At 38.4% G+C, this 18,557-nt stretch overlaps 1 protein-coding gene across 7 annotated transcripts in view; it reads right to left on the bottom strand.

Moving 5' to 3' along the window:
- Positions 1-18,557, bottom strand: part of LOC106877586 (uncharacterized) — a 339,290-nt gene that overhangs the window by 64,882 nt on the left and 255,851 nt on the right. The gene's annotated exons all lie outside the window — the stretch shown is intronic.

An 18,557-nucleotide genomic window follows, 5' to 3' on the forward strand; every position in this document is an offset into this window, starting at 1 on the left:
TTTAAATTTCAAATTTAAATCTAAAATTAAATTATTATGTCATCATCATCATCATCATCGTTTAACGTCCGCTTTCCATGCTAGCATGGGTTAGGGTTAGGGTTAGGGTGAGCTTACGATCGTGAGGTTGTGAGTTCGAATCTCGGACAGGGCTGCATGTTGTGTTCTTGAGTAAGACACTTTATTATTTCATGTTGCTTCAGTTCACTCAGCTGTAAAAATGAGTTGTGACATCACTGGTGCCAAGCTGTATTAGCCTTTACCGTTCCCTTGGATAACATCAGTGGTATGTAGGGAGGAGGCTGGTATGCATGGGCGACTGCTGGTCTTGCATAAACAACCTTGCCTGGACTTGTGCTTGGGAGGGTAACTTTCTAGGTGCAATCCCATGGTCATTCATGACCAAAGAAGGTCTTTTATATATATATATATATATATATATATATATATACATAGGTGCAGATATGGCTGTATGGTAAGAAGTTTACTTCCCGACCAAACCACATGGATCTAGTTTCAGTCCCACTGCATGACATCTTGGGCAAATGTCGTGTACTATAGCCCCAGGCTGACCAAACCCCTTTGAGTGAATTTGGTAGATGGAAACTGGAAGAAGCCGGTTGCATTATACATTTGTGTGTGTGTGTGTGTCTGTGGTTGAAATCACCACTTCACAACTGGTGTTGGTTTGTTTATGTCCTCATAACTTGGCAGTTAGACAAAAAGAAACTTATAGAACAAATACCAGACTGCTTTAAAAAAAAAACAAAACAAAAAATATATAATAAACTAAGGCTGATTCGTTTGCCCAGCATGGCCACGGTGCAATGAGTGAAACAAGTAAAAGATAAAAGATATACTGGGATTGATTTGTTCAACTAAAACCCTTCAAGGTGGTGCCCCAGCATGGTCACAGTCCAATGAGTGAAACAAGTAAAAGATAAAAGATATACTGGGATTGATTTGTTCAACTAAAACCCTTCAAGGTGGTGCCCCGGCATGGTCACAGTCCAATGAGTGAAACAAGTAAAAGATAAAAGATATACTGGGATTGATTTGTTCAACTAAAACCCTTCAAGGTGGTGCCCCAGCATGGCCACAGTGCAATGAGTGAAACAAGTAAACGATAAGAGACATGTATCATTCTGTATATCTTAACATCCAGTACTGGCAATAGAATTGTTAAGTCTGGATTTCTGCGTCTTTGCACATCATCAATAGCATTTATCCACTTGCAATGGCATACTTAGACAGATTTAGCTTCCTCTGATATAGGAAAAAGTGATTAACAAATCACTGGTGTTGTAAATAGTTGGTGGGCTGGGTAAAAATTCATTATTATAGTGATAGAAGCAGTATTGGTTCGTTAATATTTCCACTGCCACTGTTGGATGTTTTTGTGCCTGCTTCTGATAAACTCTTGTACTGTTTAGCATCATATGTCTATATGAAATGCTTTCTCAAGATGAAAATCCAGTTTTGTGGCTTTCTGCATAGATTCACATTAACTAAGATACAAAGGGTAAAGACCCCCCTTCGGTCATAACTGATCATGGGATTGCACATAGAAAGTTAGGTACAAGTCTGGTCAAGGTTGTTTATGGAAGACCAGCAGTTGCCCATGCATACTAGCCTCCCCTCTCGATACCACCAATGTTGTCCAAGGGAAAGGCAAAGGGGCCGATACAGCTTGGCACCTGTGACATCGCAACTCATTTCTACAGCTGAATGAAATGGAGCAATGTGAAATAAGGTGTCTTGCTCAAGAACACAACACACAGCCCAGTCTGGGAATCAAACTCACTACCTCGTGATTGTGAACCCGATACTCTAACCACTGAGCCATGTGCCTTATACAGATTGTGATATAAATCTTATTTAGAATCTTTTGCAAATTCCTTTTTTTTTCCTTTCTAATTATTCCACTGGATTTTTTTCCCCTGCAGCATTGTATGTTTAATGCATCTAATTCAGAAATGTCAAAAATGGGAAAATTAAGGTATGTAAAGGATTTTTTTTGTTTTAAAAAGAACATTGAAATTTTAACTTCTTGTTTTTAGTCAACTGTAAAGAGATTCCCCCCCCCCCGACAAAAAAAAAAAAAAGAAATTAAAAACTAACTAAATGAGGTTTATATTGCTCAACTTCACCAATACACATTACTAAATTTAGATGAAATATATATATCTATATATATATATATATATATATATATATAGCTGTTGTCATGGTTGCATCTTTAAGAACATCATTTTGTAATGATGTGGTTTCTGGTTCATTCCACTGAACCATTAATCCTTTTGTTACCATATTTTCTTGAAAAAAGCACTACTTTTATTTTGATTAATTGTGAAAATAATGAAAAATTTAGTAAATTAACTGTGTCAGTATTAAAGTTATCTTTGGAAAATGATTTAACATGAAATTTTGATGGTTGATTTTAATTAAGATCAGTTTTAAACAGGAAGTTTGTAGCATAGAACTGAAGATGGGTTGGTATCAAAAAGGTTAAAGACATTATGATAACATTGTTGACCATAATATGTTTCGGTGCTTCCATATAGAAAATGGAAATATCTTTGTCAAAAGTAGGTGGTCCCCCGATCAAAAGAATGAAAGTATGTTCCTACTAAATGAAAGCATTTAGGAATAAATGCAAAATAGTAAATAATGGGCTATAGGTGCAGGCACAGGTGTGTATCAAGGTTCCAAGTGGGTGGATAACATCCATAGTCTCTGTTAGTTGCATTTGGGAATCCAATCGAGAAGTATTTTGATTGCTTTTGATAGGACCCTGCAGAGGAGGGGCCTGAGAACTCTACCCCCCCCCCCCCAAGACCCTCTCAGGAATAGTAGACAGGTGTGGAGCAGATGGAGAGATATTTCTGCTATTAATCATACAGACATTATAGACTACACAATAAAAAACAACAACAACAATGCTATTTAGCTGATTTTCATGAAGTCAGCACCCCTCCTCCCCATATCTGTGGCCCAAAACTCAATCTGGCCCCTTGTTTTGCCTCTTCTATTGTTACTGCAATGGCCCCTTCCCCTCACACAAAGCTGGATGACCTGAACCTGAGTTTCAGTTCAGATCCACCTCTTCTTCTCTTTGTGGCATCCTTATTTCCACCCCTCTACAACCCCTGCCTGCCACACTAACCACTGTACCTAATTAATCCTTAACTCTCTGGAATATCATCTCTTTGGAATTCCTTCCATGCTCATGTTTTTCCTGTAGCCATCAACTCTTTATGCTTGATCAAGGGAAACACAGCCCATCCTCTTATGGCTCTTGGAGAGTCTACAAGGAGCATGGACACGATGTGTTATCCCTTGATCAAACCATTTCACACACACACATTCATGCAGAAATAGAAGTCAATAAAGTGTATGAACTTGACCTTTCATGACCAGAAGTAAGTATTGGTAATTAATCAGCTTAATTGACCTTTTCACGAGTATGTATATAACGAGTTTGTATCAGCAAGTGATCAGCTTTATTGACATTTCCATGGAGAGTCTGATATTTTCACCTACATTCCGCCCCTAGCCAAGATGAAGTGAAGCACTGTAAAGTAAAATGTAGAAAAAAGAAAAAAAAACACACACACAAAAAAAAGCCGAAAAGTAGGAACAAAAAAATAAAAACATAACTTGCTAAAAATCTGATGTCAAACACCATCATCATTATCATCACCATCACCATTTAACACATCATTTGCATGTTGGCATGGGTTGGATGGTTAGACAAAAGCTGGCAAGCAAGAAGACTGTGCCAAGTTCTACTGTCTGTTTTGGTGTGGTTTTTACAAATGGATGCCCTTCCTAATGTTAACCATTTTGCAGAGTGTACTGGGTGCTTTTTTTCATGTGGTACCAGCACGAGGCAAGGTCAGCAAATAACTTGCAAGACTAAGGAGGAAGCGGGTTAGTATTCAGGAAAATGATGAGGAGTTAGAGTACGATAGAAGGACAGGAGTGGGTGCCCTTGCAGCTGAGGAGATAGATGCCGACTTCAGGTGGAAAAGACGAGGAGGAGGAGAGGGAGAGAAGAGAGTGAGGATATGTTGGGAGTGAACTGTCAAGTTATACGGAGGAGATATATAAGTGGTACAGAGACTTGGATAGATTGAGTAAGCTGGTAAGTTTGCAAGGAAAAATAAAGTTTAATAAATAATAAATTGTACCAGAAGCAGTATTCTAACAAAACATCCAAGTTAAGTAGGACATAAAGATTGCCTTTCATTATTAATATTGCTTCTATCGTTAATAATAATTTTTTAATGAGCCTTCTGTGACATCAGAGACTGAAAAGACACAGAAATTCTATATATATATATCATTGACAGTGAAATTTAGCTGTTACACTGCTACCAGATGTCTGCCATTGAGGAGACAAGGCAGGTGAAAATCATGTTGATCTGGCAGATCTGGAGCCCAAACCAGATGATTCTCGTCTGCCAATATGTTTGCTTTTATAAGAGGCCTTACCAAAATAAATAACACGTCCACTTCATGTTAGACATAATGATTATCGTTTGGTATTAATAATGCTCCTGTTGCTTCTAATTATATATATATATAATAATAATAAATGGAGCAAAACGCATGTCAATAAAAGTTCCTTTAATTCCTACACATGTTTCAAAATAAATGAAAGCTCTTTCACAAAGAGCTACCTCTGGTAACTATTAACGTATTTAAATTATGAAAGGTTTTAATAACTGAGATAATATTAATATATACATAAACTAATATATATATGTATATATATCTTAATAACTCCGATACGACTCTTCTCCCAATTATTCTTTCGTCTTTCTCTCTTCTTCCATTTCTCCTTGCCTTTCTCTTATTCTTTTACCTCCTCTTCTTCCACTACTCTATCCTTTTACTGTCATTTTCTCTCTTCCTTTCTCTTATCCTTTTCCAAGTAAGTTTTATCTATCTATATATATTACTCTTTACTCTTACTCTTTTACTTGTTTCAGTCATTTGATTGTGGCCATGCTGGAGCACCGCCTTTAGTCAAGCAAATGGACCCCAACACTTATTCTTTGTAAGCTTAGTACTTATTCTATCGGCCCCTTTTTTGCTGAACCAGCATCGGTTGTCAAGCGATGCTGGGAGACAAACACAGACACACAAACATATACATACATATATATACATATATACGATGGGCTTCTTTCAGTTTCCCTCTACCAAATCCACTCACAAGGCTTTGGTCAGCCCGAGGCTATAGTAGAAGACACTTGCCCAAGGTGCCACGCAGTGGGACTGAACCTGGAACCATGTGGTTGGTAAGCAAACTACTTACCACACAGTCACTCCTGTGCCTATATATATATATATATATATATATACATACACATATAAGAGGAATGACCACTAGGTGGACTCCTAATATGCTAAATGTAGACCCTCATATGGTCTGACCACTAAGAAGAATTATTCTCAATTTTTCTTAGTGATCAGACCATATAGGGTCTACATTTAGCATATTAGGAGTCCACCTAGTGGTCATTCCTCTTATACGTATGTAATATAATTTTCTGAATCTTCAGATTTTTTCAATATGCTAGGCGACTGGTTTTAAGTTGATATTAATCAAATTAATATCAATATTTTACCATTATTATTTAAATTTATATATATATATCTTTTAAATTTGTTAACGGGAAACGTTTTGAATATGCAAAGAAAAAAAAAATGAAGCTCCAATTCCATTATGCCAGCTACAACCTAATGATGCTCACCGATAAACCACTTTTTGGGGGTTCATTCTGTGATAAACAACTCTCAGTTAAACATCCATTAATGCTATATCACCTGAAGAAATGACTCGAAGATGATCTACCTGTTACCCACGGATACGATGGACTACGCTGGAAACAACCCAGGAATACGGACTATGATCCTAAGAGGCATGTGATTTGTGGAAACACATGTAGCTATGCATTAAAATAAGGATTATTGTTATTATTACTATATATATATATATATATATATATATATATATATATTCTTTTCTTCTTTTACTTGTTTCAATCATTTGACTGTGGCCATGCTAGAGCACTGCCTTTAGTTGTACAAATCGACCCCGGACTTATTCTTTGTAAGCCCAGTACTTATTCTATTGGTCTCTTTTGCCGAACTGCTAAGTTACGGGGATGTAAATACACCAACATCGGTTGTCAAGTGATGGTAGGGGGGACAAACAGAAACACACACCGTTTCGTTTTCCTGTCTTGTTTTCCGTCCGCCACTATCCTCCATGGAGTAATTTAATTTGTGTTCGTGGGAAGAGCCATTTGAATGATGCATCCTGCCCTAACTCTTCGAAACGCCAGTGTTTTAATGGTGGCAGCTGATGAAGGATATGTTCTCTATGTGGCCTGCTTGTTTGTTGTACCTTGTTTATCATTTTGTTCATGTTCTTTTGCAACGTCATGTACCCAGATATGTATCTATATGTATGTGTAGATGAAGGTATGTACATACATGTACATATATATGCATATACTCATATATTGTTTGTATATATATATATATATATATATATATATATGACAGGCTTCTTTTCAGTTTCCATGTACCAAATTCACTCATAAGGCTTTGGTTGGCCCAAGGCTATAGCAGAAGACACTTGCCCATGGTGCCATGCAGAGGGACTGAACCCGGAACCATGTGGTCGGGAAGCAAGCTTCTTACTACAGTCACTCCTGCACACACACACACATATATACATACATGCAAACACAATTCAAATAGACAAAGAAAAAGAAAAAAAAAAACAACTAAACATTTGGACATGGCACAAGCAATGTATTAATAAGAAGCACAGAGAAGGAAAAGAGTAGAAGTTTTACGTTTCAAGCATAGATCTTCTTTGGAAACAAGAAACAGGAAAGTACAAGATGAAGGAGGAAAAAAAAAAAAAATCACCAACAATCATGTGTCGTTACATTTTTGAAGTAAGTGACCGAAAGTAGGAAAAAAGAGAAAATGCTTTCTGGAACAGGAGAGTGCAAAAATGGTAATTATGCATGTGTGTGTGTCAGTAAATATACATACATATATATATATATATATATATATATATATATATATATATATATATATATATATATGTATATATATATATATCTATCAATGGCAGGCTTCCACACAATTATTGCCTTTCAAATTCACGGACAAGGCTTTAGTCAACATGAAGCTATAATAAAATGTACTTGCTCAAGGTGTTCCACAACCATGTGGTTGCAAAGCAATTTCAGCAACACAGCCATGCTAATATATATATATATATATATATATAAAAGACAAAACAAAGAAATGGAACAAGAATGTAACAGATGACAACAAAACATCTGGACGGATCATTCAGAGCCTTCTATCATAATTTGAGTTCCAGATCATTCCTGCAGTTTCGGCTGGTTATACTTGAGACTGCTCCAATCTGGCCAGCCCCGATTCTGAATGATCCGTTGTTGTTTTTTTTCTGTCCTTTGTATCGTCTAACTGTCCGGATGTGTTGTTGTTGTTGCCTGTTATGTTCTTGTTCAACTTTTTTTTTTTAATATATATACATATAATGGCGTATGTACATTTTTGGTCTCCTACATATATATATATATATATATATATATATATATATATATATATATATATATATATATATATATATATACATATATAAATATAGCTAATTTAAAAAACACAGAAAAAGAAAAAAACAAACATGTGAGGACATAGCATAAGCAATATATTAATAAGATGCTGAAAAAGAAGAGAGTAGTTGTTTTACATTTCGAGCAGAGCTCCTCTTTGAATATAGGGAAAACAGTCTAAAGATAAAACAGAAACGAGGGAAAAAAATGGCCAACAGTTCACGTGTGGTTACATTACTGAAGTGACTGGAAGTAGAAGGAAGGAAGGAAAAGTACTTTCTGGGACAGCAGAGTGTGAAGATGGTCGGTGTGCATGAGCTTGTGCATGTGTGGCAGCGCATGTATGTGGAAGTAACTGCATGTGTGTATGTGTGTTTGCATGTGTGCGTTGATGGAAGGGTCAATAGTGAGTTAGACGCAATATATGTGTGTGTGTGTGTGTGTGTGTGTGTGTGTGTGTATATATATATATATATATATATATATATATATATTTTCTCTTTTACTTGTTTCAGCCACTAGACAGCGGCAATGCTGGGGCACCACCTTGAATTTTTAGTCAAATAAATCGATCCTCAGTACCTATTCTATCAGGGTCTTTTTGCTGAGCTGCTAAGTTATATGGGCGCAAACACACCAACACAGGTTGTCAAGCGGTAGTGCAGGTTACAAACACAGACACACACAGATATCTATACATATACAGAGATATATATACATGTACACACACATATATACACATGATGGGCTTCTTTCAGTTTCCATCTACCAAATCGACTCACAAAGCTTTGACTGGCCCAAGGCTATAGTAGAGGACACTTGCCCAAGGTGTCACCCGACAGTAAATGAAAATTCCATAAATACTTAATTCTTTTATCTATGTTTTTCTGTCATTTGATTGCGGCCACGCTGGAGCACTGCCTTTAGTCAATCAAATCGAACCAGGAACTTATTCTTTGTAAGTCTAGTACTTATCCTATCAGTCTCTTTTGCCAAACCACTAAGTTACGGGCACGTAAACATACCAACATTGATTGTCAAGCTATGTTGGGGGGACTAACACAGACACACATATATATACATATATGACGGGCTTCTTTCAGTTTCCATCTACCAAGTCCACTCACAGGGCTTTGGTCGGCCCAAGGCGATAGTAGAAGACACTTGCCCAAAGTGCAAAACAGTGGGACTGCCTCAGAACCATGTGGTTGGGAAGCAAGCTTCTTACCACACAGTCACACTTGCACCTATACGTATGTAACTTAGCGGTTCGGCAAAAGAGACCGATACAATAAGTACTAGGCTTACAAAGAATAAGTGCTGGGGTCGATTTGCTCGACTAAAGGTGGGGCTCCAGCATGGCCGCAGTCAAATGACTGAAACAAGTAAAAGAGTGAAAGAGAGTAAAGAGTATATATATATATATATATATATATATATATATATATTATTTTGTTTAAAAGAGTTCCAACACTGTCTGTTTTTTATGTTTTATTTATATTCCTGCAGAACTAATGTGGGGTATAGAATATGGAATATACAATATATAATATAATATACAATATATAATATAAAATAAAATAAAATAAAAATGGATGGCACCATGAAATAAAGTATTGAATGTAGATGAAATATTGAGTGTTCAATATAAAGGATCAAATATATAAATATAAAGACAGTGTTGGAACTCTTTTAAACAAAATAATATATTCCTCTATACACAATCATACAAAAAACCCACCTTTTTTGTATTTATTTTTACTCGCATATATATATATATATATATATATATATATATATATATATACATGATATGATATGTGATATATACTTTTAAATGAGAGAACTACAATTTAAGGTAAATAATTCAGCATAAAACAGTAGAAATATTGATGGCAGCCCTTTAAGAGCAAGTAATGGAAGTCAAGGCTTGTGTATGTATGTGTATGCATATATGTGGGTTGGTCAATACTGTGAAATATGTAGGTGTGTAAAGAAAGCAGGGCAGGTAGGGGCAAAGAGAGAGAGAGAGAGAGAGAGAGAGAGGAGAATTGAGTGAAATGGAATGTGTAGGTATCAGCAGTTGTGGTCAAAGGTCATTACAATGGGACAGTGAGGGAAGAAGAAGAAGAAGAAGAAGAAGAAGGAGAGGAATGGTGGTGAAGTAGATTAAAGTGAAAGAAACCTAAAATAAAGGAGAGAAAGAAAAAAATAAAACAAAAGCAATGGGCAATAAAAACCAAGAAAAACGTCAATAAATACATATTAATTACTTGCAGGGACAAAGTGTTTCATATATAAGGAAACTACAACTTACAGCCATAGCCAAGGTTTAAAGATTTCATATATCATCATCATTTAAAGAAGGACATTCCATGTGGTATGCCCTGGTTACTAGTTATAAGGGATTGACCCCATTCATTCCAAACAACCTGGGGTGAGGGATGGGGAAGGTGGTCATCTCTATGATACAAACTTCTTACAAAGTGACCTAAAGTAAAAACCTTCAACAGTTAAATTTTATTGTTAATTTATGTTCAGGTGCAGGAGTGGCTGTGTGAAAACAAGGGAAAGAAAAAGCAAGGGGTCTACCCTGGTGGTCGGTTGCCTATCCTTCAGGAAAGCCATCAGGAAAGCCATTACAAATTGCATCTGTAATGAGCAATGCTTCAATCGAACATTGTAAATATAATCCAATTTTTATTGTGTATGTAAAATTGTAAATATTTAATCGATACAGCTACTTCACCCCTTTTATGTTTGTCTGTCCTTGTTTGTCCCCTTTTTGTAATGCCTTTATGGTAAATATTTATGAAATAAAGTAGCTTGCTTCCCAACCATATGGTTTCCGGTTCAGTCCCACTCAGTGGCACCTTGGGCAAGCCTTGTGAATGGATTTGGTAGACGAAAACTGAAAGAAGCCTATATATATATATATATATATATATATATATATATATATAATAATAATAATAATACAAATAATATGTGAGTATATGCATATATACGTACATGTATGTACATACCTACATCTACATGTATATATAGATGCATATCTGGGTACAGGACATCACATACATGTATATATTCATGTGTGTGTGTGTTTGCCCCCTCACCATCGCTTGACACCGATGTTGTGTTTACATCCCCATAACTTAACAGTTTGGCAAAAGAGTCAGACAGAATAAGTCCTGGGGTTGATTTGTTCTACTAAAGGCAGTGCTCCAGCATGGCCACAGTGAAATGACTGAAACAAGTAAAAGAATAAAACGTTAGCTTATTATTAAAATAACTGTCAAAGTTATTTTACCAGATTTACTAATTACCATTTTCAGTCATTTGACTGTGGCCATGCTGGGGTACCACCTTGAAGAATTTTTAGTCAAATGAATTGACCCCAACCTTTTTTATTTTCTTTTAAAGCCTGGCACTTATTCTATCATTTATCTTTCTTTTTTGCCAAACCGCTAAGTTATGGGGGACATAAACAGACCAACACCAGTCTTCAAGTGGGAAGGGGAGGGGCCAAACACAGACACAAAGACCCCCACACATAGATCTATGAACCCTCTTGATTCCTATTTTATAAAAATAATCCCACTGTATTTTTATAATTAAATATTATAATGAATTGCATAAATAAAATTAAGAACATTATTGTAGCAGAATAACCAATCTATTGCAGATAAATTTTAACAACAAAATCTTGTATGGGTCCCCACCAAGGGCCATATGGACACCCAGTTAAGGACCATTGGTTTAGTCAAACAAAGCAACTGCAGAACATATTTCTTTCCAAGCCTAGTACTTATTCTATTGTTCTCTTTCTGCTGAACTAAGCTATGGGGATATAAACAAACCAACACCAGTTGGCATGAGTTAGACAGTTTGACATGGGGCTGGCAAGCTGTCCAGACTCCACACAACTGGATTGATTCACTTTCTGCCTACGAAATACACTCACAAGTGTTTGGTCAGCCTAAGGCTATAGTTAAAGACTCTTGCCCAATATACCATGCAGTGGGGCTGAACCCAGAACCATTTGATAAGGAAACAAAGTTTTAACCATTTTCAGATCAATAGAAATGGAGGCAATGTGGTTCCAAAAGAAATATGGTAACAAAAGGCTAAAACAGTAAAGTAGTTGTAATCACCATTATGGTTCAACAGAGTTCTTGGATTTTTAAAGAATTCTTCCAATCACTTGAATTATTTCAAATTTTTTTCAACCACTTGAAGAATTTTAAAAAGGGTCTGAGCTTATTGAAAATGGCTAAATAATTCCACATTGTTTTATCTGTTATCTTTTCCTTGTTTCAGCCATTCTGGGGCACCACCTTGAAGAATTTTCAGTTGAACAAATCAACCCTAGTATTCACTTTTTAAGTCTTTCACTTTTGTCAAATCATTAAATTACAGGGATGTAAACAAACAAACACCAGTTGTCAAGCGGTCATGTGAGACGCACACAAAAAGACACATAAATACACAGGTATGCACACATACACACACATGTATGTAGAGGCATGTGGCTTAGTGGTTACGGTGTTGGACTCATGATTGTAAGATTGTGATTTCAATTCCTGGACTGAGTGATGTGCAGTTTTTTTAAACCAACACATTGCTCCAGGTCTACTCAGCTGGCAAAATTGAGGAATCCTGCGACAGAGAACCATCCAGTTTAAGTGGGGAAACATGTGCCACAGAAACTGTGAAAATTGCCCTGTGAATCTCTATAACTCAAGAAGGATCTTTATCCCCCCTCTCTCTCTCTCTACATCATCATCGTTTAACGTCCGCTTTCCATGCTAGTATGGGTTGGATGATTTGACTGAGGACTGGTGAACCAGATGGCTACACAGGCTCCAATCTGATCTGGCAGAGTTTCTACAGCTGGATGCCCTTCTTAATGCCAACCACTCCAAGAGTGTAGTGGGTGCTTTTACGTGCCAGCAGCACAAGGGCCAGTCTGGCGGTACTGGCAACGGCCACGCTCAAATGGTGTTTTTACGTGCCACCTGCACAGGAGCCAGTCCAACGGCACACACACACACACACACATATATATATATATATATATATACAATAGGCTTTTCTTTAGTTTTTGTCTACCAAATCCACTCACAAAGCTTTGGCTGATCTGGGGCTATAACAGAAGACATGATTGCAGATTCAGTGGTTGAACCCGGAACCATGTGGTTGGGAAGCAGGCTTCTTACTACAGAGCCACACCTGTACCTAATTATAAAAAATAAAAAAATTATAGGATTTTTCAAAAAGAGGGTCCAGTAGAGTAAAATAGGGATGAGTTGGGTCCACTGGAAGAAAATGATTGAGAAACACTGGTCTTGAGCAAACTAATAGGAAAAATATAAAATACATGTGTACGCTCACATAGATGCACATTGCATGTTGAGAGATGCACGTGTATGTTGAGAAAGGGATTTTGCAAGTGAATTGTAAAACATGATAATCGCTATTATCAGACATTAACATCTACAGATGTTGCTGTGAAATTTCTGCAATGTGGGTCTATATGTAAATAGGATATGCTGACCGAGCTCAACTTCATGCTACAAAAAGATACTATCATTATCATATTCATGATAATATCATATATCATATTTTTTATTTGCTTGGAACCTGTACCAGTGGAGCACCGTCCGAGCGTGATCGTTGCCAGAGCACCAGCTGTCTGGTTTCCGTGCTGGGGGCATGTAAATAGCACCATTTGAGCATGATAGTTACCAACGTCACCCTCTTGGCACTTGTGCCCGTGGCATGTGTAAAGACATTCGAGCGAGATCATTGCTAGTGCTACTGGACTGGCTCCTGTGCAGGTGGTACGTAAAAGACACCATTTCGAGCGTGGCCATTGCCAGTACCACCTGACTGGCTTTTGTGCTGGTGGCATGTAAAAGCACTCACTACACTCTCTGAGTGGTTGGCATTAGGAAGGGCATCCAGCTGTAGAAACTCTGCCAAATCAGATTGGAGCCTGGTGTAGCCATCTGGTTCACCAGTCCTCAGTCAAATCGTCCAACCCATGCTGGCATGGAAAGCAGACATTAAACGATGATGATGCTTCTGAGAATCAATGAAACAAGGCTCTGTCAAATGCTGGGATTAGTTTAATTCATTTTTCCCCCTCCCTACTGCTATCCTCCTACCCCTGTTGTCACTGGCGCTCCCACCATCACCACTACCAAACCATTTTACATCTGTCTTTCCATGCTGACATGTGTTGATAATTCCAGTCTATTCCAGCAGAGCATGTTGAAATTCTTCATTATTTGATACATATAACAACAGAAAAGGATTTCGTGGATGAATCCTCTTTTCTACAACTACCAACTTTACAGAATGGACTGGAAGCATTTTATCATGCTACCGAGACTAGAGAGCTTGTCTGTGGCAGAACCAAACTATGTGTCTCCCACTACGGAGCATCACTTTCTATTCAGTCACTGTTTTCCTAGATGGGATGTCTTTGTTATGGACACCATGGAAATCAAAATGGTTGGCACTGTACTGCAGGAACAAGAAGTGGTAACTAGAACACACATCAACCAGGACAAGTCATGACCTTCTGGCTCAGTACTGAGAGAGAGAGAGAGAGATCCATGCCAGCCATCCTTGTTATTTCTTGCAGGACCTTAGGTCCTTATAAGATGCTTGGAGTTCAATTCCCAGTGGTGTGTTGTGTCCTTGAGCAAGACACTTTATTTCACATTGCTCCAGTCCACTCAGCTGGCAAAAATGGGTTGTACGAGTATTTCAAAGGGCCAACCTTGTCACATTCTGTGTCATGAGAACTACGTTAAAGGTAAGTAACGTGTTTGTTAAATGCTCAGCCACCTGCACATCAATTTCCCGAGCAGGCTGTTCCGCTGACCGTATCAACTGTAACCCTTGTCATAACCAATGGAGTGCCCGTCAATTTGCTTAACAATTGTGCTTTCTCTTAGTTTTCACCTGATTTGGTGAGATGGATTGCTTTTTCACTTTTTGCAGAAGAATGCATTCTCCTAGCCAGAAGATCCATCTGCTGCACTGGAACTGAGAGCTAGAATACAGCATACATAGATTAGCACTGAACCCCGAGACTCGTGGGACACCCAAACAATAAGTCAGTAAGTCTTGTGATGGCACTGGTCATCTATTGTGTTTGAAAACGTGTTTGCATCTGCATGGAGGGCTCAGTATCCTATGGCTGATGATGAAAATGTATATGTATGTGTGCTGAGACTGTTGGCATTGCAGAGATTTCTAAAGCAAGGAGATGTTGTTGTATGAGGCATGTTTTCTTGCAGCTTCATCAAAGAGATGATGCTGCAATCTTGTGTCAAACAAAGATCAAGATTGAATATCTGTAGCATTGCCTAGCACTTACAGTTCTCTACAGCAGAATACATGTGTATTCTCAATATGGTTAATTAGTGGTGTAGAATTGTGTGTATACCACATCAGAGAATGGCAGCAAAGAGAACAACAGTGTCTACTCTGCTACTCTCTCACAACAATCTGTTTCTCTCTGTCATACTCTATCCTCTCTCATCACTTTTGTCAGTCTACATTACTCCTTGAAGGAGCACAGCGCTGGTTTCCTGTGTATACATTCCTCCCTGGATAGGACCTCAGTCCATCACAGGATTACTCATCTTTACCACACGAGTGGAATGGAGCAACGTGTTTTGTTCAAGAACACAATGCCTTGCCCGGTCCAGGAAATGAAACTACACAATCTTACAATCACGAGTCCAACACCCTAACCACTAAGCCATGAGCCTTCATTTCTCTCGCCACCTTACCTTAACTAAAATCACTATCTCTCTCTCATTCTCATTTGAGTTGGTGAGTAAAGAGGCTCTTTCTCAGTCTTTTAACCCTTTTGTTATCATATTTTGGTCAACATATGCTGCCTTTATTTCAATTAATTTTTGAAGTATTTCGTCAAATGACTTTCTCATTATTAAGCTGGAGTTTGGAGCAAATTAACGTAAAATTTTGATGGAAAATTGTAATTTTAGACCACTTTAGAACAGTAAGTTTACATCATAGAACCTGGGGCGGTCTAGGTTGGTTGATATCAAAAGAGTTAAGATGACTTTGCAAGTGCTGGTACCACAAAAAGATCATCCAGTACACAGTGTAAAGTGGTTGGCACTAAGAAGGGCATCCAGCTATAGAAACCAAGCCAGAACTAATGCAGTATAGCATGATGTGGTTTTCTGATGTGTCAGATCTTGTCACTGTTTAACCTATGCCAGCATGGAAAGTGGAGGCAAAATGATGATAAAGATGATGATGAATTTTATATTGTTAATGCTTATGTTATTTTAGTGTGTGGAGGCGCAATGGCCCAGTGGTTAGGGCAGCGGACTCGCGGTCATAAGATCGCGGTTTCGATTCCCAGACCGGGTGTTGTGAGTGTTTATTGAGCGAAAACACCTAAAGCTCCACGAGGCTCCGGCAGGGGATGGTGGTGAACCCTGCTGTACTCTTCCACCACAACTTTCTCTCACTCTTTCTTCCTGTTTCTGTTGTGCCTGTATTTCAAAGGGTCAGCCTTGTCACACTGAATATCCCCGAGAACTACGTTAAGGGTACATGTGTCTGTGGAGTGCTTAGCCACTTGCACGTTAATTTCACGAGCAGGCTGTTCCGTTGATCGGATCAACTGGAACCCTCGATGTTGTAAGCGATGGAGTGCCAACAACATATTTTAGTGTGCCGTCTGTTGCATAATTATTTAGGGTAAACAGCTGTGCACTGAGAGTGCTGTTTTACCCCATTTCCGAATGTAATCTTCAATGTTTCATCAGGTGGTGGAGCAGCTCTGAAGGTGCTCTGGCCCCTTCCACCATGATACCAGAGTTACCCAGAGCCACCCATCAATGTAGCAAAAAAAAAAACCTCTCACATAACATCATGAGCTTTGTCGAATCAGACACTGTGACTCTGGGCCAGATGTTTCTACCATCCTCAATACTAATTCCTGCTGTGATCAACATCATCATCATCATCATTTAACATTTGCTTTCCATGCTAGCATGGGTTGGACAGGTTGACTTGGAGCTGTCCAGACTCCAACATGGTTTCTATGGCTGGATACTCTTCCTAAAGCCAACCACTTTACAGAGTGTGCTCGGTGCTTTGTAGGTGCCACCGGCATGGGTGCATTCATGCAGCACTGGTACAAATGCTTTTTATGTGGTACCGGCATCTGAAAGGACAAACCTGTATGTGTGGAAGACAGGGATTTTACTTCGCTTGATGCATTTTATCAAATAACAGCAAATCACCACATCTCCTGATCCATTGTCATTTCCTCAGTAATGTGAGTTTAATATCATTTCACTGCTCAGTGAATGAGTAGAGTATGCATATGAGGTGAACATGAGTTATTTTTACTTATCAGACTGTGGCCATGCTTTGGCACCACCCAGAAGAAATTTTTAGTTGAACGCATTGACTCTAGGGCCCCCTCATTTTTTAAAGCCTGGTACTTATTCTATCGGTCTCTCTTGCCAAACTGCTAAGTTACAGGGATATAAACACACCAACACCAGTTGCCAAGTGGTGGTGGAGGACAAATGCAGGCACAAAGACACACACACACAAATATATGATGGGCATCTTTCAGTTTCCATCTACCAAATCCACTCACAAAGCTTTGGTTGGCCTGAGGCTATAGAGAAGACATTTGCTCAAGGTATCACGCAGTGGGACTGAACCCAGAACCATGTGGTTAGGAAGCAAGCTTCTCACTACATGGTTTCGCACCTGTGTGAGTTCTTGGTATCACCTTACCAGGTGTCAATCATATAAGAATACACATAGAGTTGTTATTGGCTTCTGCTGTGTGATTGGCAGCGTGTGTTTTAATGTTGGGTGGCAATTGTGTTAAAATAAATGTTGTGTGGGTTGAATTAATATTATAAGGTGACAACTATGTAAAATGCAGACTAATGATGTTATAGTGTTGGGTGTCAACTGTGAAATACTATGTAAGGTGTGTGTTATTTCATTGTATGATGATTGTGTAGGGAATATAGTGTATTACTTGGTAGTGATTCTGTAGAATTCTGTGCTGTTTATACCAGTGGTTCTCAACCTTTTTGATATCCAGGCCAGATCCAAAACCTGGATTTTTTTTTAGGGGCTCTGCACCAACAAAGTAAAACGCAAGTCAATTAAAGAAAAAAAAAGTATCATATTTATAGAGGGAAGGCTGTTGAGGGTCATCTGGAATGTTGTCAAATGCTCACAGCCCTTTACAGTCAGGTTGTGTGTGATTAGTGGAAGTTTCATCATGGTGTTCCACAGAGCATTAGTGAAGGGCAAGAATGACAATGCTCTTAGGGAAACTTTAGGCATTGATGAAAATCAACTGGCTGGTCTATTCTGGAGGACTTTTGGGCTGGGGAACATGGATAATTTCTAGAAATCCTTTGCCTGGCAGTACCAGTTTGAGATAAACTCTAGAGGTATGGAAGTGCCATAAACTGGGCCCGCTTGACGTGCATGCAGAGTGATGCAGCCCTTCTGCACTCACCTGTCCAGTACATGAAGCATTACTGACTTATGAGTTTATGTCGAAGAGTTGCTGTTACATGTAGAACAGATCTGTTGAGCCCACCATAAACATCATCCATTTGCTCTCCTTTGGCCTTAACAAAAGAGGTTTGCATGGTGGCCAGACTGAAAGAGCTTAAGATATACACCTCCCCCCCTTTAGCCAAACTCTCATTAACTTTCTCGCGTTTCACTTGAAAAGGAAGGGTGGAGAGGGAAGTGCTGCTTTCTGGAAAATTCATTGAAAGGTGGAATGGTGAGTATGACTTGAGTGAATGGGCCAACTCTGAGCATGCACTT

The sequence above is a fragment of the Octopus bimaculoides genome, chromosome Z, assembly GCF_046866305.1.
Source record: "Octopus bimaculoides isolate indiv1 chromosome Z, ASM4686630v1, whole genome shotgun sequence".
NCBI classification, from domain to species: domain Eukaryota; kingdom Metazoa; phylum Mollusca; class Cephalopoda; order Octopoda; family Octopodidae; genus Octopus; species Octopus bimaculoides.